This window comes from Miniopterus natalensis, chromosome 7 (genome assembly GCF_054644295.1).
Source record: "Miniopterus natalensis isolate mMinNat1 chromosome 7, mMinNat1.hap1, whole genome shotgun sequence".
Classification (NCBI taxonomy): domain Eukaryota; kingdom Metazoa; phylum Chordata; class Mammalia; order Chiroptera; family Miniopteridae; genus Miniopterus; species Miniopterus natalensis.
The window spans coordinates 9,452,647-9,461,170 of NC_142087.1; positions in this window are offsets into that span (position 1 = coordinate 9,452,647).

The window sequence follows — 8,524 nt, forward strand, 5'->3', positions numbered from 1 at the left end:
TGGAGGTGGCAGGCTCTGGGAGCTCAAAGGTGAACAGTCAGGACCCCAGTTTGGGGGGTCGGTGGGGATATGTCTGAGTTTAAGGATTGACGTGGTCCAGAGAGAGGGAAGAACCACCCTGCATAACTGGTGCTGCGTTTCTCATTGATTCAATGAGCCCCTCCAGTTAAATCCAGAAACTACACAGGTGTGACGCTCAGCGGCTGCCCCCAAGGGCGCGGAGCCTTCAACACCTGGCTTGTCTTTTATGCTGACGGCCACCTCAGCTCCCATCTCACACACTCAGCAGCCACAGGCAGCCGGCATCTATCATACTGGACGTGCGATTCTAGACTTCCAAAGGCAGCCGCCTACTTACCATGCAACTTCTCCAGGCCGCCCCAAAAGGCCAAATTCCAGCATCCGGTGTTCTACAGCAGGGGCAGACCCCGAAGAACCACGCTGGCCTCCCGGGAAGCAAGGCAGTAACTTTCCTTCTCTCTGGGCGAGGCTGCAGCAGCCTGGAAAGACCCACATTTAGGCCTCAGCGGCTGCAGCTGGGTGCAGGCCCCGTGGGGGGGGGGGTGCTCAGAGCAGGGAAGGGCAGGCGGGAGCTGACATCCTGGGCCAGACAGCAGCAGGGCCAGCTGCCCGGGTGGCATTCAGACCCATCTCACGCAGAAAGGAGCAGGGAGGGGTGGTGGGGCGGGAGACAGCCAAGCAAGCTGTGAAAAACCTACTATGTGCCAGGCTCTGTTTAAAGTAACTTCGTACAGATTATCTCATTGAGTTCTCCCAGCATCCGCATGAATCGCTGTTTTCACTTGGAGGGGCTGGTGGGGAGCATTTGGGGATCTTGAGGTGACTGGAGAACACCAATGGCATGGAGGGTGGGGAAGCCCCTGCCAGGCAAAGGGATAAAACAGATTCTCCCACCTAAGGTGCCAACTGTGCTCCCCACTGAGAAACACCTCGAGAGACCGGCCTCATTTTACAGGTGAAGGAAACCGAAGAGGTCAGGTGAGTTCTAGGCACGTGATACATATTCGACAAATGATTGCGGAACAAATAAATAAAAATGACTTGGGCACGTACTTTGACCCCTAGGACAACGCTGTACCCCATCCCTGGTCATCTCCCCAGGGGATCCAGCGTCCAGAGGACACCTGGGCCTGTGTCACCCTTGGCCTCCTCCACACTAACAACCCTCATCTCTACCCCACCCCATGATCACAACTGAACTCCAAATCCTCCTTTCATCTTCCTGCAAAAGGTAGAGGGGCAAAGGGAAGAAGTTCTTCACTTGGACTCAGAAAAGCTGGCCTTGGGAAAACCAGCCATTCTTTCATTCACACCTTCATTCATTCATTCATTCACTTATTCACTCGTCCATTCATTTGTTCATTCCCTGCTTGGGCAAGTGCTCCGGAGTGAGACAGTCCCCAGCCAAGCGAGGTCCCTGCTCTGCCGCTTACTAGCTGGGTGAACTCGAGAAAGTTCCCTAACGTCTCTGAGCCTCTCCTATAAAACAGGGTGGTCACAGGACACACCTCCTCACTGCACTGGAGCGGGGGTTAAATGAGATGTTCCACATAATGTGATCAGCCCAGGGTTCATCCATCTGCTGGGCAAACATTATCTAGGGCGTGTCTACACTGTGCTGGGAGACGGGGTGAGCAAGACAGGCGTAAACCCCGCCCTCGAGGAGCTGTCATTCTAGTGGGTGCTGGGTTTCCAACCAAATCACCACCAGAGTGCCTGACACGCTCGGTGGGAATAAATCAGTGCCCTGCTCCCCCCAGCTCCTCTCTTTCTTCCCTGGCATCCTGGGCATTACAGGAGGGACTTCCGTCGCCTTAACCCAAATGGGGCCAAAGGCAGCTGGAGAGCAGGCTCTTCGGCATGAACGTGAGAGAGATGTCTTAGAGTCAGGAGGTCAGCAGGGGCCCCGAACTTGCAAGTGTGGTCAACCCTTTGGGATGGATGCCCAGACCCCACTCAGAACCCAGGAGGGATGGACCTGGACACAGCTCCAGGGCTGTTCTCTCCTTCCCACCCACCAGGGTCTGAGCTCAGAGCTTACTTAGCAAGTGGGGGCACCCAGCACCCCCAAACATTCCAGAATCCAGAATCAATGGTTGCTCCTGTACAGTGAGAACAGCACCAACACCAGCAGGGAGAAAGAAAAGTGTTCTTTTTATTGGATTCCTGTAGATGTCCAGATGGGAACACGCATACGCATACACACACACACACACACACACACACACACACACACAGAGACAGGCCCCAAGCATTCTGTCCCAATCCCTTTCCATGGAAAAGGTATTCTGTGCTGTGCCCCAGTAAATCTGTGCAACTGAGTGAAAATGGGCTCTTTTTTTTATTAGATGAATTGCATCATTAAATTACATTATAAAAGCTAAAAATGCACCATTAATTTTCAAAAACAATAGTAAATACATCTCATTTCTAATACATGATTCTGCATTTAATTTTTGCCCGGGGCCCTGCCTTTTTTTTCCCCCAGCCTCACTGTCTCCCTTTATGCAGACTATATAAATGGAACTAAATTGCCAAAGAAATTTTTGCCAAATGTCCGTAATGTGAAAATAAATGAATTTCTAATTGGCTGTTGCAAAAAGAAAAATTACTTTTTGATCTCAGCTCAGCCAAGCAAAAATCTACCTAGCTGGAGCAATCAGATGCAGCCACATCCCGGGCAACAAACAGAGGGACAAAAGGCCGGCAAAGGGACTCTCCGAATGAAATCTCTTCTCTCTCCTCCCTGCCTTTCTCCAGCCCTCCAGGAGGTCTGGCCTCGAACAAACCCCGCTGAGGGGCCAGGCCGGGATCCAGCGTCTGGGGAGTCCAGTTCTCTGCCTTCCCAGGGACCCTGAACCTGTGGAGCATCACTGGACGGCCCCTCTGTTCCTTCTCTCTGCAACCCTGAGCAAGCTACTTGACCTCTCCCAACCTCAAGTTTCTCATTTATAAAATAATAATCATTTCTACATTTTGAGGGTTATCAGGAGGTATTATGGGTTGAACTGTGTTCTCCCCTAAATGCATATGTTGAAGTCCTAGCCCTCAGGGTCTCAGAATGTGACCTTATTTGGAGATGTGGTCTCTACAGAAGAAATCAAGTTAAAATGAGGCAATTAGGGTGAACCTTAGTCCGATATGACTGGTGTCCTTATAAGAAGAGAACATTAGGACACAGGCACCCACCTAGCGGGACAATGTGAAGAGACGCAGGAACAGAGCCTTCCCGAGGCCCTCAGAGGAGCCACGCCTGCCACCACTGTGCTTTGGGCTCCAGAACTGTGAGAAAATGAATTTCTGCTACTTAAGCCACTCAGCCTTTGGGACCTGGTTGCTGCAGCCCCACCCAGCAGACTAACGCAGAAGGTTTGAGAAATGCACACACGTTGCAGACATATACCAGCAAGGGGGACATCTGGCTCTTTCTGCCATTATCCCAGGGTTCTCCCAGGATGACCCCCAAAACAGGGTCCAGGGATTTGGGGTTTAGGTTCAAGGTTTTGATAACTGGGCATGTGGCTTTGCCCCTGGGAGCTGGAATAGCCCTTGGGCAGGAACATTATCCCTCTCAGGACTGTCTCTGGGCCCAGCCCTGAGCACCACACCTGAGCGTGTCATCCCCACCCCTGAGTCAAGTCCTCACAGGTAACTATCCAGACACTTTCCCCCCGTCAGGTTCAGGCTTCGGGCACCATGCCCCCTGCCTTCTCCTCCACCACCCCCCCACACACACACACACACACAGCACAGCCCCAGTGGGGTAACTTGGTTAGAAATGGATTTTTGTGCATGTTCCCTCTTTTCTCCTTCTTCTTTGGTTTCCCTTTTCCTCCCCCTGCATTTTGAACCTATACCCAGGGCCTCGTGTATGTCTCTGCTCCGGGAGCTTGTCATCCTCTTGGCTTTGGTAACAAGCTCAGAGCCAAGGGAGAGGTGAGCCAGAGCAGGAGCGTGAGAAGAAGAGATCCCAAACCGGGAGGGAGGAGAGGAAGTCCTCCCAGATGGCAAGGAGACAGGTGTGAGGGCTCCTTGCCACCTATGACCCTCTAAGGATGGCCCAGGGGGTGGTTGTTAGGCACTGAGCAAGGTTCCAGGCCCTGTGACTCCCAATGTGGACACAGATGGGACCTCCGGGTGAGAAAAAGCCCTGAGGTTCGAGGGATTTCTATGAGCTCAGACGAGGGGGACATCAGCTGCAGGGGCCACACAGAGAGAAGATCTGAAGACTCACCCCAGTGGTTAGATGCCACCTGAGTCCCCCAGATTTTGGTAAGACCCCAGGAGGACAGGGCCTTGGGACTGACTGCAAGTGAATTTCCTGCCAGTTTGAAATGGGGAGGAGAGGATTAGAGTGAGATTTAATTGATTTAAAGAAAAGATCTTAGTGGATATTTTCTCCAGATCTGTTTCTGCTGGGAGCCTCAAAATAATATGCCATCTAGGGCCGCACCCTAACTCCTCACTGTTGCCTGAACACACAGTTCTTTCCCTCCCACTTTGCGTGGACTGTTCTCCAGTCTGGAATAATGTCCTTTCTCCTGGCTCCACTTGAAGAACTCCTATTTATCAGCAAAGCCCCACCTCCAATGTCTTGTCTTCTGTGAATGTTTCTCTGGCTGCCCCAGGCTAAGTCAGCCGCTCTCCGGACTTCCCAAGGAGCATCTAGAAGGAAGGGCTGAGTTCAGCGTACCCAAGTTATTCCGCTTTCCAATAAGGCTTTGAGGATCAGCATTGCTCCCCACTTCTGTTTCCTCGCCTTTCCCTTCTCTGTCTTCCTGGGCATTCAAACTGGGACACTGCTGTCATCCTCATTTATCAGAGGAGAAAACCGAGGCTCAGAGCAGTGAAAGGACTCGGCCAGGCTCACACAATTGGGAAGGGGCGGGCTAGGATGCAAACTCAGGCGGTCTGGCTCCAGAGCCCAAGCTCACAGTGTGGCACTTTGCCTGCCTCTCAGGAAAATGCCCCTATCAAACTAGTGCTTGTACAGATGGCTCCAACTGCTTTCCCACGGGGGTTCAGTGAGGAGCCCGCTGAGACTTTAACTTGCCCAGCCAGGAAGGAGTCGGCAGGGAGGAGAGCTGGGGACCAGACAGGACCTAAATAGGCAGAGGTAATCAGAACAGATCGTGTCCCAACCAGAAATCCAGGGTCCAAAGTCCCCTCCGAGGAAGCCCCCCACCCGGGAGTGCCTCCTGTCACAGGATTTGGGGTGGGTGTGTTGGAAACAGTGATGCAGGCAGTGGTTGGAGTCATAGGCTCAGAGCTCCCAGGGAGAGATCTGACCAGGGCTGGGCCGGGGTCCGAGACTGCAGCTCTCCAGCTGGACAAGGTCTGTAGCAGAAAGCTGGGCATCAAGGTCGGCAGCAGTGCCAGGCCAGGGCTCAGTGCATGAAGGCCAACACCCCTGAATTCCACAGATCTCTTCCTGCCCAACTGGGCTTCCTGTGGGATGCGGAAGGCTGAGCTCCTCCCACACATGAAACCTCAGAGATGACTATGACCCCTCCACCCCTGCATGGGGGTACTGAGGAGAGCATGTGGGGTTTGCACACTGACTTGCATTTATGAGAATTTTGTACTCCCTCAGAGAGGCTCCTTAGCAGGGCTAACTCTGAGGACAAAGGGCTGAGAGACAGGGTGGCCCTGGGTCCCCATCCTAGTTCCTAGAGCCCAGGTTCCTGTATGTTTCTTTCAGTCCTGTGGGCTCTGCAGTCTTGAGTTTCTGTCATTGCCAGTGAGTTCTACCCAATACTCCACACTTGAGTTTCATGTATGTCCTGCCCTTATAACAAACCCCCACCACTCAGGCTGAGTCGAGGGGTTCTGTTTGTTACCTGCAATGCAAGAGCTTCAGCTCAGATCCCAGATCTTCCCCCACCCCCCGCCTTAAACCCCTTCCCAGCAGCTCCAGCCCCCAAACCTGAAACTGGCCGTCTGCTGACCTGAGGACCTCAGAACAAGTCTGAATGCTGAGCCACATACCAGGCAGTTGGCAAGCACAACCTCTTTTCCCTTTAGTGTGTATCTTAATTACCCCGAAACAGGTGCAAAATCAACCTCGTGTATTATTATTTCTTTGAGCCCATAATGGCAGTCGCTGTGAATAAATCCCGTTACCCCAGGGACAGGATTTATGATCCCAAATTTACACCAGTCCCTTAATCACGGCACCTTTGCCGCAGACAGACCTTCTCTAGAACAATTTGCCCCACGATTTGTCAGTGGGAAAATGGCCTCATATAAACGTTGGGAGGAAATAAATGCTAATCCAAAGCTCAGTCTTTCATTCTCCTAATTGCCCCGGGAATTTAAAGGAGACAAACTTATTTACTCACAGCAGGAAGTGAGCATAATAAAGCATCCGCACTGTGGGCTGACATCAGTCCCCACAGGGAGGGGGCGGGGACCTGGGGATTTACTGGGCAGGGAATGGGTGGTTGATGCCACTGGGGACTGAGATGGGTGGGGGGGTTCAAAGGCCCTCCTGCATTTTAAAGAGGTAAACTCTTAGAGCTGAGTGGATTCAAAGCAGTTAAGTGGCTGGGCTGACCTATCAGCCCTTCCCTCACCCCACCCTGGGCCTCCCTAGCCCCCCACTTGGCCTGAGAACTAGAGAAGTCAGTGGTGTCATCCAGTTTGAGGGCAGGAGAAAATGAGAGAAGATGTCCCAGCTCAGACAGGGAGGCAGGAAAAAGGTGAATTCCTCCTTCTTCCACTTTTGTTCAGTTCAGGCCCTCAACTGATTGGATGAGGCCCGCCTCCATTGAGAGGGACAAGGGATTTTACTCAGTCTGCCAATTCAAATGCTAATCTCACTCAGAAATGCCCTCCCAGACACACCCAGAAGTAGCGCTTAATCTGGGCACCCTGAGATCAATCAAGTTGACATAAAAATTAACCATGCCCGGTTGGTGCGGCTCAGTGGTTGAGCGTTGACCCACGCATGTGCCAAGAAGACACGGTTTGATTCCCAGTCAGGGCTACTCCTTCAGAGCTGCTGGGGAGCAGAGGAGACCAGCACCCCAGGGGGGATCTGAGGTGGGGGCAGAGACTGGGTTGAACAGACAGAGGGGACGACCTATTGATCAGGGCCCAGGTAAGACCCTGGTAATAACAGCTCCAAGTTACCAGCACTGGCCATTGCCAGGTCCTTCAAGGGTGCAACTGCCTTGTGTCACCTTCACAGGAGCTCTGGAAGAGGGACAGTCACCCTCATCTTGCCGGAGAGGACACAGGCTTGGGAGAGGGTCCAAACTCACCAGTAACGTCAGAGCTGCCGTTTGAACCTGTCATTCGCACTGGAGAAGTGACCGGTCCTGAGCTGCTCTCGGCTCTGGGGACACAGCAGCAAACAAGAGAAACAATGCCCTGCCCGCAGGGAGTCCGCAGTCAATGGGAAGACAGGCCACAGTGAAGAGACAAAGAAATGCTGTCAGATGGTCCCTGGTGCTAACAAAATATTACCAGTGAGGCGGGGTAAGGGTGGCCGTGTGCTCCAGGCGGAGGCAAGGGCACAGGCCACAGCCCCTCGCGTTGACTAGGGGCGTCCAGGGAAGGCCCGGCTGACTCCCCACCCGGGGAGGGCGAGAGCTGGTGCCTGGAGGAAGGGCGTCCGGGTGCGGCCCGCTGGGAAGAGGCCTGGGGGCGGGAGGAGAGTGGGGGGGGGGCAGCCAGCGGGCCAGAGGGGAAGGGGCAGGCGAGGACGACCGCGTGGGGCTAAAGGGACATTATGCCAGGACCTGACTGACCCTGAGGGGAGCCAGGCGAGGGCATGACCTGATTTCACAGGGTTCCTCTGAAGACTAACCCTTCCACCCCACCAGGACCCTCCTGCCAGGCCTGGGAGCTCGTTTAAGGCAGGAAGGAGCTGCTTCCCTGAGGCGCCCCAGCCCGGGCACCTCGGCCCCCACCTCCCAGCCCACTGGGCACCAGCTCCTGGTTGTTCTCTTCACCCTCCCAGCCCATCAGCCACCCTCCCTTCTCCTCCTCTCAGAGTCACTCACTTCCCAAGACAAATGGCAGCTTCTTCCTGCCCATCCATCACTGCTCCCGGACCCATCCATTAGCGGCCGCTCCCCCGTCCCACCCCCAGCCCCACCGGCCTTGCTCAGGGAAGGGGTCCATTGATCAGAGGCCCATCTGCCGCTTGTCACATCCTGGCAGCCGTGACAGCAGGAGACAGAGCTGTTGCTGGCCAGGCCAGCCTGAGGCCAAGGGAGCGATGAAACTGCCCACCCCCGGGACTAGCTAAGACCAGGGCCTGACTGGGATGGACAGGGGAAAGGGGCGGGGGAGCCCTCCCCAGCCAGAGGCTGTTGTCTGGGGTCCTCGGGGCAAAGTTCAGCAGGACAGGTTTGCAAAGGCTCCTGTGCCCCCTTTCACACCCGGCTTTGTTCCAACCTGGGTGTGCAAGGCTGGGGGCCCTGATCAAAATGTGGAGGACTCTCCTCTCAAATCCAGCTCTCCCCAGACTTTATCTGCCTCAAGCCACCAGGCC